Raw genomic sequence first — 15176 nt, forward strand, 5'->3', positions numbered from 1 at the left:
TAAGGCCACGTATTGCATTTAAATTTTATCAGACATTTAAGGCCACGTATTGCATTTAAATTTTATCAGACATTTAAGGCCGCGTATTGCTTTTAAAATTTTATCAGACATTTAAGGCCACGTATTGCATTTAAATTTTATCAGACATTTAAGGCCGCGTATTGCATTTAAATTTTATCAGACATTTAAGGCCACGTATTGCATTTAAATTTTATCAGACATTTAAGGCCACGTATTGCATTTAAATTTTATCAGACATTTAAGGCCGCGTATTGCTTTTAAAATTTTATCAGACATTTAAGGCCACGTATTGCATTTAAATTTTATCAGACATTTAAGGCCGCGTATTGCATTTAAATTTTATCAGACATTTAAGGCCACGTATTGCATTTAAATTTTATCAGACATTTAAGGCCACGTATTGCATTTAAATTTTATCAGACATTTAAGGCCGCGTATTGCATTTAAATTTTATCAGACATTTAAGGCCACGTATTGCATTTAAATTTTATCAGACATTTAAGGCCACGTATTGCATTTAAATTTTATCAGACATTTAAGGCCGCGTATTGCATTTAAATTTTATCAGACATTTAAGGCCACGTATTGCATTTAAATTTTATCAGACATTTAAGGCCGCATATTGCATTTAAATTTTATCAGACATTTAAGGCCGCGTATTGCTTTTAAAATTTTATCAGACATTTAAGGCCACGTATTGCATTTAAATTTTATCAGACATTTAAGGCCACGTATTGCATTTAAATTTTATCAGACATTTAAGGCCGCGTATTGCTTTTAAAATTTTATCAGACATTTAAGGTCACGTATTGCATTTAAATTTTATCAGACATTTAAGGCCGCGTATTGCATTTAAATTTTATCAGACATTTAAGGCCACGTATTGCATTTAAATTTTATCAGACATTTAAGGCCACGTATTGCATTTAAATTTTATCAGACATTTAAGACCGCGTATTGCATTTAAATTTTATCAGACATTTAAGGCCACGTATTGCAATTAAATTTTATCAGACATTTAAGGCCACGTATTGCATTTAAATTTTATCAGACATTTTAGGCCGCGTATTGCATTTAAAGTTTATCAGACATTTAAGGCCGCGTATTGCATTTAAATTTTATCAGACATTTAAGGCCGCGTATTGCATTTAAATTTTATCAGACATTTAAGGCCGCGTATTGCTTTTAAAATTTTATCAGACATTTAAGGCCACGTATTGCATTTAAATTTTATCAGACATTTAAGGCCACGTATTGCATTTAAATTTTATCAGACATTTAAGGCCGCGTATTGCTTTTAAAATTTTATTAGACATTTAAGGCCGCGTATTGCTTTTAAAATTTTTATCAGACATTTAAGGCCACGTATTGCTTTTAAAATTTTATCAGACATTTAAGGCCGCGTATTGCTTTTAAAATTTTATCAGACATTTAAGGCCACGTATTGCATTTAAATTTTATCAGACATTTAAGGCCGCGTATTGCATTTAAATTTTATCAGACATTTAAGGCCGCGTATTGCATTTAAATTTAATCAGACATTTAAGGCCACGTATTGCATTTAAATTTTATCAGACATTTAAGGCCGCGTATTGCTTTTAAAATTTTATCAGACATTTAAGGCCGCGTATTGCTTTTAAAATTTTATCAGACATTTAAGGCCACGTATTGCATTTAAATTTTATCAGACATTTAAGGCCACGTATTGCTTTTAAAATTTTATCAGACATTTAAGGCCACGTATTGCATTTAAATTTTATCAGACATTTAAGGCCGCGTATTGCTTTTAAAATTTTATCAGACATTTAAGGCCACGTATTGCATTTAAATTTTATCAGACATTTAAGGCCACGTATTGCATTTAAATTTTATCAGACATTTAAGGCCACGTATTGCATTTAAATTTTATCAGACATTTAAGGCCGCGTATTGCTTTTAAAATTTTATCAGACATTTAAGGCCACGTATTGCATTTAAATTTTATCAGACATTTAAGGCCACGTATTGCATTTAAATTTTATCAGACATTTAAGGCCGCGTATTGCTTTTAAAATTTTATCAGACATTTAAGGCCACGTATTGCATTTAAATTTTATCAGACATTTAAGGCCACGTATTGCATTTAAATTTTATCAGACATTTAAGGCCACGTATTGCATTTAAATTTTATCAGACATTTAAGGCCACGTATTGCATTTAAATTTTATCAGACATTTAAGGCCACGTATTGCATTTAAATTTTATCAGACATTTAAGGCCACGTATTGCATTTAAATTTTATCAGACATTTAAGGCCACGTATTGCTATTAAAATTTTATCAAACATTTAAGGCCACGTATTGCATTTAAATTTTATCAAACATTTAAGGCCACGTATTGCTTTTAAAATTTTATCAAACATTTAAGGCCACGTATTGCTTTTAAAATTTTATCAAACATTTAAGGCCACGTATTGCATTTAAATTTTATCAAACATTTAAGGCCACGTATTGCTTTTAAAATTTTATCAAACATTTAAGGCCACGTATTGCATTTAAATTTTATCAAACATTTAAGGCCACGTATTGCTTTTAAAATTTTATCAAACATTTAAGGCCACGTATTGCATTTAAATTTTATCAAACATTTAAGGCCACGTATTGCTTTTAAAATTTTATCAAACATTTAAGGCCGCGTATTGCTTTTAAAATTTGACTATTTTTACGCTTTTTCATTACTAAAAACTCTGGCGGGCAAAAACATAATTCATAAAAGAGCACAAAAAAAGGCCCATCTGTTAAACCTTAGGAAGGCCAAATTTTGACAGCAATATAGCGACCTCCAATATCGTACATTTAGTCTAATAAAAATAATGAAAAAAATAATAAAATGAATTCTTTTCTGGTTTTATTTTTTATAATATTTTGTCTGCCAAATAATTTACGCCGCGAAACTTCTCATTTACCATATTTATTTTAAGTTTTTAATATTTAAAAAACGATGAATATTTTTTTAATATCTTATTTATTTTTGAACTTTAACAATTCGTAATATCGTGATTTGACAGTGTATGCGACCTTCTAGAGTTGTCGAACTTACTTTCGACTTTGCTATGTATTAAAATGTTAAATAAAATAATATTAATTTTATCCGTGAAATTCACCAAATAGATCGGCTCTATTTCGAAATGGTTTATTTTTTATTTTTCCTCTTCAATTTTGTTTTCTGCGAACTTGCTCTTCTGTTCGTCATCTTGAATGTTAAGTTGAGTTTTTAAAGTCAATCACATTTATAAAAGCAGATAAAGTTAATCGAAAGCAGATTATAAAACAAAAACGTAAGTATTACTACATGAATTATGTGTCGATTTTTGTGCATTTGCAGAATACTATAAAAAATGTAAGGGAGACTGTTGATTTATTGTTGAACATTTTTCGCTGTCGATTATTTTTTGTTTTGTTTTTAATATTGACTTAAATGTAAAAAAAAACAACTTCTTTATCGTTTATCAAAGAAAAATAATTTTTTATTTTATACATTTTAAATGTTTTTCACTGTTTCAAAAGTTTAAAGTTTTAAAAAATGCTCGGCACACGTATCCTCTGCGTATTTTTTAATTTTCGCCCCTTTTTAATTTTTTTTTTTTTCATCGGATTATTATCGAATGGTCGCTGATCTATCAGATTTTGGTTTCAGTACCGACTTAAACATGAAAAAAAAAACAACAGTCAACGTGTAAAATCTTTCCGACTCCAATAATTTATTTACAATGATAATTTTTATATGTTTTCGGGTGTGCTGAAAACGAATATATACTTCAAATGTGACGCAGATAATTATTTTTCATGATATGACGAAATTTCTTTTTCAAAAAGTGGGAATCACTTTTCTATATAAATTTAATGTAAAATGAGCACCCATTTTCTGACTACATGGTAATAATTTAGGGAGGACGGTGCCTGAAGCCTAGGGTCTGCCAAACGATTGCGAAAAATGGGCTGCATGTTTCCGTGACGTCAGATGTGTGTTAAGTATACGAACTATGGAAAAGCAGAAGTGACATAATGATTTTTTTAAAGCAAATCTTTTTCAAACTTAATTAATAGTTAATCTTTGTTATAATTTTGTTAGGTTTTAAGATTTACACAGTTTAACGATTAATAATATTATAAACATTTGTATATTAAATGTGAAATACGGTTTTCCTCAATATTCATTTGGTTACCATATTTTGTTCGGTGAAAAGAGGCAAACAAAATATGAGGGGGTGGCCTACAAAATACTTAATATTTGTGCAATAATATTTTCAAATCGGTTTTAATCTAGCGATAAAATAGCTGAAACTTAATATTAAAAACATAATTTAAGCACAATTAAAAATCTATGTTGTAACGGAACATTTTGAAATAATGGAATTTTAATCGTTTTAACCTTTTAAAAAATAATTAATTTTTAGGAAGTTTCTTTTTCTTAGCAATTCAACTGATTATACTGAAAAAGCGCTATTTAAAAAAAAACAATAATTTTAAACTGATATCATTTTTTTAATTACAACTTCAACGTAATTTTTTTGTTGAAGACGTGTATTTAAATTTAAAAAAAAATAGATATGTTTTACTTATTTGAACTCTTATGTTTCATAATAAATAGAAATTTTGATAGATTTAAATACATTTTGTTCAAATTTCAAAAAAACAATAAATATGGGAGGGGGGCACTAAAAAAATATTTTCCCTCGTATATTTTTCGGAAACTGCATTTTATATGTAATTTCATTCTAAAATGGATAAGTATCGAAAATTTCACGAAAATCTGACCATTACTTGATTTTTGCTAGATTTATTAAACACGGGTATGTTTTCACGTTTGAAATTCTTACTACATGGGAACGTTATTACATTCTTACTACATGCGAACGTTATTACATTCTTACTACATGGGAACGTTATTACATTCTTACTACATGGGAACGTTATTACATTCTTACTACATGGGAACGTTATTACATTCTTACTACATGGGAACGTTATTACATTCTTACTACATGGGAACGTTATTACATTCTTACTACATGCGAACGTTATTACATTCTTACTACATGGGAACGTTATTACATTCTTACTACATGGGAACGTTATTACATTCTTACTACATGGGAACGTTATTACATTCTTACTACATGGGAACGTTATTACATTCTTACTACATGGGAACGTTATTACATTCTTACTACATGGGAACGTTATTACATTCTTACTACATGCGAACGTTATTACATTCTTACTACATGGGAACGTTATTACATTCTTACTACATGGGAACGTTATTACATTCTTACTACATGGGAACGTTATTACATTCTTACTACATGGGAACGTTATTACATTCTTACTACATGGGAACGTTATTACATTCTTACTACATGCGAACGTTATTACATTCTTACTACATGGGAACGTTATTACATTCTTACTACATGGGAACGTTATTACATTCTTACTACATGGGAACGTTATTACATTCTTACTACATGGGAACGTTATTACATTCTTACTACATGGGAACGTTATTACATTCTTACTACATGGGAACGTTATTACATTCTTACTACATGGGAACGTTATTACATTCTTACTACATGGGAACGTTATTACATTCTTACTACATGCGAACGTTATTACATTCTTACTACATGCGAACGTTATTACATTCTTACTACATGCGAACGTTATTACATTCTTACTACATGCGAACGTTATTACATTCTTACTACATGGGAACGTTATTACATTCTTACTACATGGGAACGTTATTACATTCTTACTACATGGGAACGTTATTACATTCTTACTACATGGGAACGTTATTACATTCTTACTACATGGGAACGTTATTACATTCTTACTACATGGGAACGTTATTACATTCTTACTACATGGGAACGTTATTTTAAAGATTTTCTTCTCGCAATTTCATTATTTTCTTACAATGAAAAATTTTTTTTTAATTATTACTAGTTTATTTTGCCCTTCTTTTTTTAAATGGTACAAAAGTTATACTGATGATATTAATTTATAATAAAGTTACATCGCTTTACATATAGGGTGGGGTAATTCTGTGGTGACTTTTGGGGCTGCCTACTGAAGCCGTTTTGATAAATTGTTACTTACTTTCCACCTTAACAATCGCCTTTAAGATGACGACCTTTATAGGTTTTCAGGTATGCTGAAAACAAATATCGCATTTAAATTTGCCCCAAACAAGTAGTTTTTCGGATATTAAGAAATGTAATTCTTTGTTATCAGTGGGGGTTAATTTTGTATGCACTTGTGTGTACAGAATTGCCCACCACTGATAACATAAAGAATTACGTATTGCTTAATATCCGGAAAACTACTTGTTTGGGACAAATTTAAATGCATGCTTTTGCATGCAGAAATTGTCATCAATAAGAAATGACAGATTTTTCTTTATTTTTGTTGTTTAATGTCATTGTATCGTTACTGAAACATAAAATCAGGAAAAAAAACTGTTAGCCTAAAAATACAAAAACAAATTTTAAAAAATGCCCCATATCACTAAAAATACAAAAACAAATAAAAAAAAATGCCCATATCACTAAAAATACAAAAACAAATAAAAAAAATGCCCCATATCACTAAAAGTACAAAAACAAAGCAAAAAAATTCGCCATATCACTAAAAGTACAAAAACAAAGCAAAAAAATTCGCCATATCACTAAAAATACAAAAACAAATTAAAAAAATGCCCATGTCACTAAAAACACAAAAACAAATAAAAAAAATGCTCATATCACTAAAAATACAAAAACAAAGAAAAAAAAATACCCCATATCACTAAAAATACAAAAACAAATAAAAAAAAATGCCCCATATCACTAAACATACAAAAACAAATAAAAAAAATGCCCATATCACTAAAAATACAAAAACAAAGCAAACAAATACCCCATATCACTAAAAATACAAAAACAAATAAAAAATGCCCCATATCACTAAAAATACAAAAACAAATAAAAAAAATGCCCCATATCACTAAAAATACAAAAACAAATAAAAAAATGCCCCATATCACTAAAAATACAAACAGAAATAAAAAATGCCCCATATCAATAAAAATACAAAAACAAATAAAAAAAATGCTGATGTCACTAAAAATACAAAAACAAATAAAAAAATGCCCCATATCACTAAAAATACAAAAACAAATAAAAAAAATGCCCATGTCACTAAAAATACAAAAACAAATAAAAAAGAATGCCCCATGTCACTAAAAACACAAAAACAAATTAAAAAAAATGCCCATATCACTAAAAATACAAAAACAAATAAAAAAAGAATGCCCCATATCACTAAAAATACAAAAACAAATAAAAAAAATACCCCATATCACTAAAAATACAAAAACAAATTTAAAAAAAATGCCCCATATCACTAAAAATACAAACAGAAATAAAAAATGCCCCATATCAATAAAAATACAAAAATAAATAAAAAAAATGCTCATGTCACTAAAAATACAAAAACAAATAAAAAAATGCCCCATGTCACTAAAAATTCAAAAACAAATAAAAAAATGCCTCATATCACTAAACATACAAACACAAATAAAAAAAATGCCCATGTCACTAAAAATACAAAAACAAATTTAAAAAATGCCCATGTCACTAAAAATACAAAAACAAATTAAAAAAATGCCCCATGTCACTAAAAATTCAAAAACAAATAAAAAAATGCCTCATATCACTAAAAATACAAAAACAAATTAAAAAAATGCCCATGTCACTAAAAATACAAAAACAAATAAAAAAGAATGCCCCATGTCACTAAAAATTCAAAAACAAATAAAAAAAAAGTCCCCATATCACTAAAAACACAAAAACAAATTAAAAAACAATGCCCATATCACTAAAAATACAAAAACAAATAAAAAAAGAATGCCCCATATCACTAAAAATATAAAAACAAATAAAAAAATACCCCATATCACTAAAAATACAAAAACAAATTAAAAAAAATGCCCTATATCACTAAAAATACAAACAGAAATAAAAAATGCCCCATATCAATAAAAATACAAAAACAAATTAAAAAAATGCCCCATATCACTAAAAATACAAAAACAAATAAAAAAATGCCCCATGTCACTAAAAATTCAAAAAACAAATAAAAAAAATGCCCCATATCACTAAAAATACAAAAACAAATAAAATAAAAATGCCCATATCACTAAAAATACAAAAACAAATAAAATAAAAATGCCCATATCACTAAAAATACAAAAACAAAAAGAAATGCCCCATATCACTAAAAATACAACAAAAAACAAAAAAAAAAATTCCCCATATCACTAGGTGGCCATAAAGTGTGTGCTCATTTATCTGAAATTTATATTTAAAAGTCATCCCCCACTTTTTGAAACAGTAATTTTTTATATCATTAAAATTATTTATCTGCGCCACTTTAAAAGTATATATTCGTTTTCAACATCTGCGAAAACTAATAGAAGTCGGTATTGTATTTTAGGAGGTTGAAAAGATCGTAGACATTGAGCTAAATATTGACTGTTGCTTTTTTTTGTGGTCAATGTCTAGAATCTTTTCAATTCTAAAAATACCTTTACAATGCCGCCTTTTATAGGTTTTCGGTTGTGCTGAAAACGAATATATACTTCAATACTTGTGAAGAGTTTTTGTATATGAGAAAATTACTTTTTCAAAATGTGAGAATCACTTTTCTACATAAATTTAATGTAAGGTGAGCACCCATTTTGTGGCCACATTGTTATAATTTATGAATCAGCAAAGATTGAAATTGTATGTTGCTAAAGAAAACGGATAAACTACAATACTTTGTGAATAATTTGTTACGTGTTTATTAGCGATTTTAGGTTGAAGATATAAAATAAATGTTTCATGTTTATAAAAATATTCATATTGCAATAAAACTTTTTTTAAAAATTTTCATGTTTATAAAAATATATACATATGACAATAAAACTTTAAAAATATTTTTTCTCGTTTATTAAAATATTCATATGGCAACAAAACTTTTAAAAATATTTTTTCATGTTTATAAAAATATTCATATGACAATAAAACTTTAAATAGTATTTTTACATGTCTATATAATATTCATAGTTCAATAAAACTTTTTAAAATATTTGTTTCATGTTTATAAAAATATTCATATGTCAATAAAACTTTTTTTTAAATATTTTTTCATTTTTATAAAAATATTCATATGTCAATAAAACTTTTTTAATATTTTTTCATTTTATAAAAATATTCATATGTCAATAAGAATGGGTGAGAAAGGATTTTACAATTTCGTCTCATAATTTTCATCTTAATTGTAAATACTGTTTCATGTTTACATATGAATATGAATGAGCAAAGAATGAAATTGTGTGTTGCTAAAGAAAACGGATAAACAAACAACAATACTTTGTGAATAATTTGTTACATGTTTATGAGCGATTTTAAGTTGGAGATATAAAAATAAATCAGGAAACCAGTGAATAAGAACATGAAATTCGAGACAAAATTTAATCCTGAAAAATCCACCGTTTCTCTGGTAATATATATATATATAATATATATATATATATATATATATATATATATATATATATATATAACTCTTTCAAATAGCCACACAGATATAGTTCTATTTTTAATAAAAGCTCAATAAGGATTTCTTATTCATTCAACTATGCCTAATTTAGCACAAAGAATCTTAACATCTAATAACAAAAAAAAATTCAATCAGCCCCCAAAATCCCTTCCCCAATTAAACCCAAAACTAACTGCAATTGTAATGACAAACATCTTTACCAACTCAATAATGATTGCATCCATAAAGATGTTATATATTCTTGCACAATTACAGAGCTCTCACGCAATTCTCCCATAACAGACACTAATATTTTGTCATCAAGTTATCCCTCTTCCCACCCTCCATCTGATATAATTACTAATCCAATAAACCATTCAAGCAGCCCCTCTATTTACAATCATACAACTAGCAATAATAATAATAATATTTCTCCTAATTTAAAGCAAATAAAGGCGTCAACTGAAATATGCAAGTTATTACCTTAGAATTAAATTATCAGCAGGAGTTAATAAAGGAAGCAAGTGAATGTAGAAGAATAAGTTGAATACATACATATGTATATACATACTCCCATGCATATATATGAATATATACAATTGCACATATACATGCATATATATATATATATATATATATATATATATATATATATACAAAACAAACACACATATATACATACATATAAGTAAATAGATGAGTAAATAACTAAATAAAGAGTAAATAAATATAAAATGGTAAGAGAAGTTCCTTGGTCATTATTAGAATTTTTGTTGTTATTTTTATGTACTTTATTAACAGCTCGAGGTCTGAAATATAAATTTGCTGATTTTTACTGGGGAAATAGTTTTAATTTTGTTCATTGTGATGAACAAAGGGCTGGACAATGATTGTAGGAGGACTATTTTGGAGGGGATAATGAGTGTTAGGATGGCTGTTAGGAGAAATATTATTATTATTATTGCTAGTTGTATGATTGTAAATAGAAGGGCTGCTTGAGTGGTATATTGGATTAGTAATGATATCAGATGGACGACGAGAAGAGGGATAACTTGATGACAAAATATTAGTGTTTGTTATGGGAGGATTGCGTGAGAGTTCTGTAATTGTGCAAGAGTTATATATATATATATATATATATATATATATATATTAGATATAGATAAGGCCAAAAGCGTTCTTAAAATCACATGCAAAGTAAAATTAATATACTTAAAACTTATTTGCAAATACATAATTCAAAATCACAATTAAACTGCTGCAAGAACTTTCTTCTCAACCAAATATATATATATATATATATATATATATATATATATATATATATATTCGGTTGAGAAGAAAGTTCTTGCAGCAGTTTAATTGTGATTTCGAATTATGTATTTGCAAATAAGTTTTAAGTATATTAATTTTACTTTGCATGTGATTTTAAGAACGCCTTTGGCCTTATCTAATAGTTTAAATTACAATTGTTTCAGAATAATTGCCTTGTTTCCAGAAAGTTGAATATACGATGAAAAGAAGGTAAATGCACATAATTTTCTTATTTCAATTCAAGCTAGGCTGAAAAGCTGTTGAAACAGCTCGTGATATCAATGAAGCGTTTGGTAAAGGAATCACTATGGAATGCACAACACAATGGTTGTTCAAAAAATTTTGTGGCCGCAACAAGAAGATGATAAGCTTAGTGATCGGCCATCGAATGTTAACAATGATCGATTAAGAGACTTAGTCGAAACCATTCTATGGACAACTATTTGAGAACTTGTTTCCGAATTCTACATAACGTATACGACAATTTCCAATGACTTGGGAGAGATTGGAAAGACGAAAAACCTTGATAAATTGCTTTCTTACGGATTGAACAACTAAAAAACAAAAACACCATTATGTAACAAGAATGACCTGTTTTTTCGATCTGGTTGTGACTTGCAATGTAATGTGTGTTCTTTACAACAAAAGATGGTATTCAGCTTCTGAAAGCCATAGTTGCATCAAAAGAATGGCATGCATACAGTGTTTTGAATGTGGCATGCGTACAGTGTTTTGAATGTGGCATGCGTACAGTGTTTTGAATGCAAGTGAAGTGATTATGGCGGATAGTGTCAATAAATAAATGAAATGCATCAGAAACTTTGATAAAACCCAACATTAAAAAAATGCTCAATTTTCAACGTTGCTAATTCTGCCTCATTCATCATAATGTCTCATTCACCATAATGTCTCAGATACGGACTATTACATTTTTAAGCATCTTGACAACTTTCTGCATGAGAAAGGCTTAAAAAACGTAAACGATATCAAAATCGCCTTCAGTGAGTTCATCGCCACTAGAACGCAAGATTCTTATAAGATTGGCGTAAATGTGTTTTGATTCTGATGATTGTTTCGATCAATAAATCTTTGTTTGATATTTTCATCTAAATTTAAAAGTTAAAATCCGCAAGAACTTTCTAGTCAACCTGATAAATATGTATATAACTCAATTATTTCATATTATTGCAAAAAATAGAATTAAAATTGAAATGCATTATTTTTCTGAGGAAAAATTAAAGTGTAAAAATTCATGCATAAAAAATAACCTTATATCAACAATTTAGATAGTCTTATTATTTTGAAACTCCATGTCTTAATGTTTTTTTAATTCTATTTACAGATAATTCGGTTTGCAGTTGAAGACTTCGTTTTGAATATTTTGATTTATGTTGATTTCTTACTGAAAGAGTAGGAAAATACACAACACCAACAATTGAAATCTGTGGTTAGAAAAGGGAAATAATTTGAAACTGTTTTTAAAGACATGCATTAAAATAAATCATTATCTGTAAAAGTTCATGAATATAAAAACAAAGTGAGAATGCATATAAACGTTGATAAGAAATATTCACCCATCTAGACATAACATATATATATATATATATATATATATAGAGAGAGAGAGAGAGAGATTCATCCACATACAGTACTGTTTTGTTGTTTCACACACACACACACACACACATATATATATATATATATATATATATATATATATATATATATATATATCTTCAGAAATACTTAGAAGCAATCCCTGGTAGACCCAGCTCTAACGAAATACCAATAGCAGTCATAAAAAGGAACAGTATCTATCATTAAATATAAATCATAAAAGAATCAAGTGTTTGCTCCAGGATGGATTCCCTTAATCTCTTAAAACTTACTAAAATAAAATAAATATAAACAGGGAGAAACCGTATTCTTGTGAAATGTGCGATAAATCATTTTCAGATAGTCTGTTAAATCAACACATTCGAACACACACTGGAGAAAAACAATTTGTTTGTGAAATATGTAATCGATTATTTTCAACAATATACAATTTAAAACGCCATGCACAAACACACAATGGATGGAAGCCATACACTTGTGAAGTATGTGCGAAGTCATTTACACAGAAACAAGTCTTGACAACGCATATGAGAAAACACACTGGAGAGAAGCCATATTCTTGTGAAATGTGTGGCGATTCTTTTATGAGAAAATCAGAGTTGAAGAGACATTTAAGAATGCATACTGGAGAGAATCCATACATTTGTGAAGTGTGTGATAAATCATTTGCGGAAAGTAGCTCTTTAAAAATGCATATTCGAATACACACTGGGGAAAAACCTTTTTCTTGTGAAGTGTGCCAGAAGTCTTTTTCACAGAGCAAGACTTTGCAAAATCACATAAGAATTCACACTGGAGAGAAACCATATTCTTGTCAAATGTGTTTGGCTTCATTTACACAAAAGGAACACTTAAAAACTCATATGCGAATACACAGTGGAGAAAAACCATATTCATGTGAAATATGCAGCAAGTCATTTTCGGAAAAAGGACATTTAAAAAGACATATGAGAGTACACACTGGAAGCATGTAATCCCTACAGCCAGCTACCTTGAAAATGCTGCTGTGAAACTCGACATAGTTATATGGAATAAGTCACAGTGGTTCCTTTACCAAACGCTTCATTGATATCGCGAGATATTTCAGCAGCTTTTCAGCCTAGCTTGAATTGAAATAAGAAAATGATGTGCATTTCAACTGAAATAAAATAAAACAAACAAGGAGAACTCCAGTGTCTAAGGTCTTTCTGTACAGGTGTTTGCCAGAACAACCTGGCATGAGAATACTTTTCCTAGAAGTGAACCATGACCAAATATTGAAAATCACATTTCGTATTCGCCGCCCAAATAAAATCTCCTTTCTATGACTAACGCACATTAGCTTTTACAAGGAATGGTGCACTTTCTCCAAGTAATATCGACTAAAAGCATAACGCTGGATACTCCACCAGACAAGGTAAATTCTTGTCCTGAAATTTGGTCAGACCAAAAAAACCAGAACAATAGATACACTACCACATACGAAAATGGTTAATTGGGGAGAGAAAAATTATGTTTTCAATTTCTGTACTAATTCAGTGTTTGGGAGATAACAAACTTTAATGAAACATTAGAATATCTATGCATCTCAAATAGAGTTCAAGTGTTAGGCCCAGGTAGTGGGCCCCTGATTTCTGAGAACTTCAACTGAAGGAAAATAAAACCAAGCAGCTAGAGAAGTTGAACACGTTCATGAGAAAACTTGAATGTTTACTCGATCATATCGTTGTGAGTCGAAATTATCTCAGGACAATGTAGCATGTTTTGCACATTTTACTGCAAATTGTTTTAGTAATAGTAATACCATGTTTTGACATTTTTCCTACAATAAAATCATGATTAAATATTCAACATCAAATTGTTTTAGTAATATTAATACCATGTTTTGACATTTTTCCTACAATAAAATCATGATTAAATATTCAACATCAAATTGTTTTAGTAATATTAATACCATGTTTTGACATTTTTCCTACAATAAAATCATGATTAAATATTCAACATCTAATTGTTTTAGTAATATTAATACCATGTTTTGACATTTTTCCTACAATTAAATCATGATTAAATATTCAACGTCAAATTGTTTTAGTAATATTAATACCATGTTTTGACATTTTTTCTACAATAAAATCATGATTAAATATTCAACATCAAATAGTTTTAGTAATATTAATAGCATGTTTTGACATTTTTTCTACAATTAAATCATGACTAAATATTCAACATCAAATTGTTTTAGTAATAGTAATAGCATGTTTTGACATTTTTTCTACAATAAAATCATGATTAAATATTCAACGTCAAATTGTTTTAGTAATATTAATACCATGTTTTGACATTTTTTCTACAATAAAATCATGATTAAATATTCAACATCAAATAGTTTTAGTAATAGTAATAGCATGTTTTGACATTTTTCCTACAATAAAATCATGAGTAAATATTCAACATCAAATTGTTTTAGTAATAGTAATAGCATGTTTTGACATTTTTTCTACAATTAAATCATGACTAAATATTCAACATCAAATTGTTTTAGTAATAGTAATAGCATGTTTTGACATTTTTTCTACAATAAAATCATGATTAAATATTCAACATCAAATTGTTTTAGTAATAGTAATAGCA

General features: G+C 28.2%; 1 long non-coding RNA gene across 1 annotated transcript; it reads left to right on the forward strand.

Annotated features, from left to right (window-relative positions):
* The first annotated feature begins 3096 nt into the window (after nt 1–3096).
* On the forward strand, nt 3097–14471 carry LOC145270707 (uncharacterized). Its single transcript, XR_013865528.1, has 2 exons — nt 3097–3337; nt 12292–14471. It is a non-coding gene; the product is annotated as an uncharacterized LOC145270707 (long non-coding RNA).
* The last annotated feature ends 705 nt before the right edge of the window (nt 14472–15176 follow it).

This window comes from Euprymna scolopes, chromosome 46 (genome assembly GCF_053919585.1).
Source record: "Euprymna scolopes isolate OS-2025 chromosome 46, ASM5391958v1, whole genome shotgun sequence".
Lineage (NCBI taxonomy): Eukaryota > Metazoa > Mollusca > Cephalopoda > Sepiida > Sepiolidae > Euprymna > Euprymna scolopes.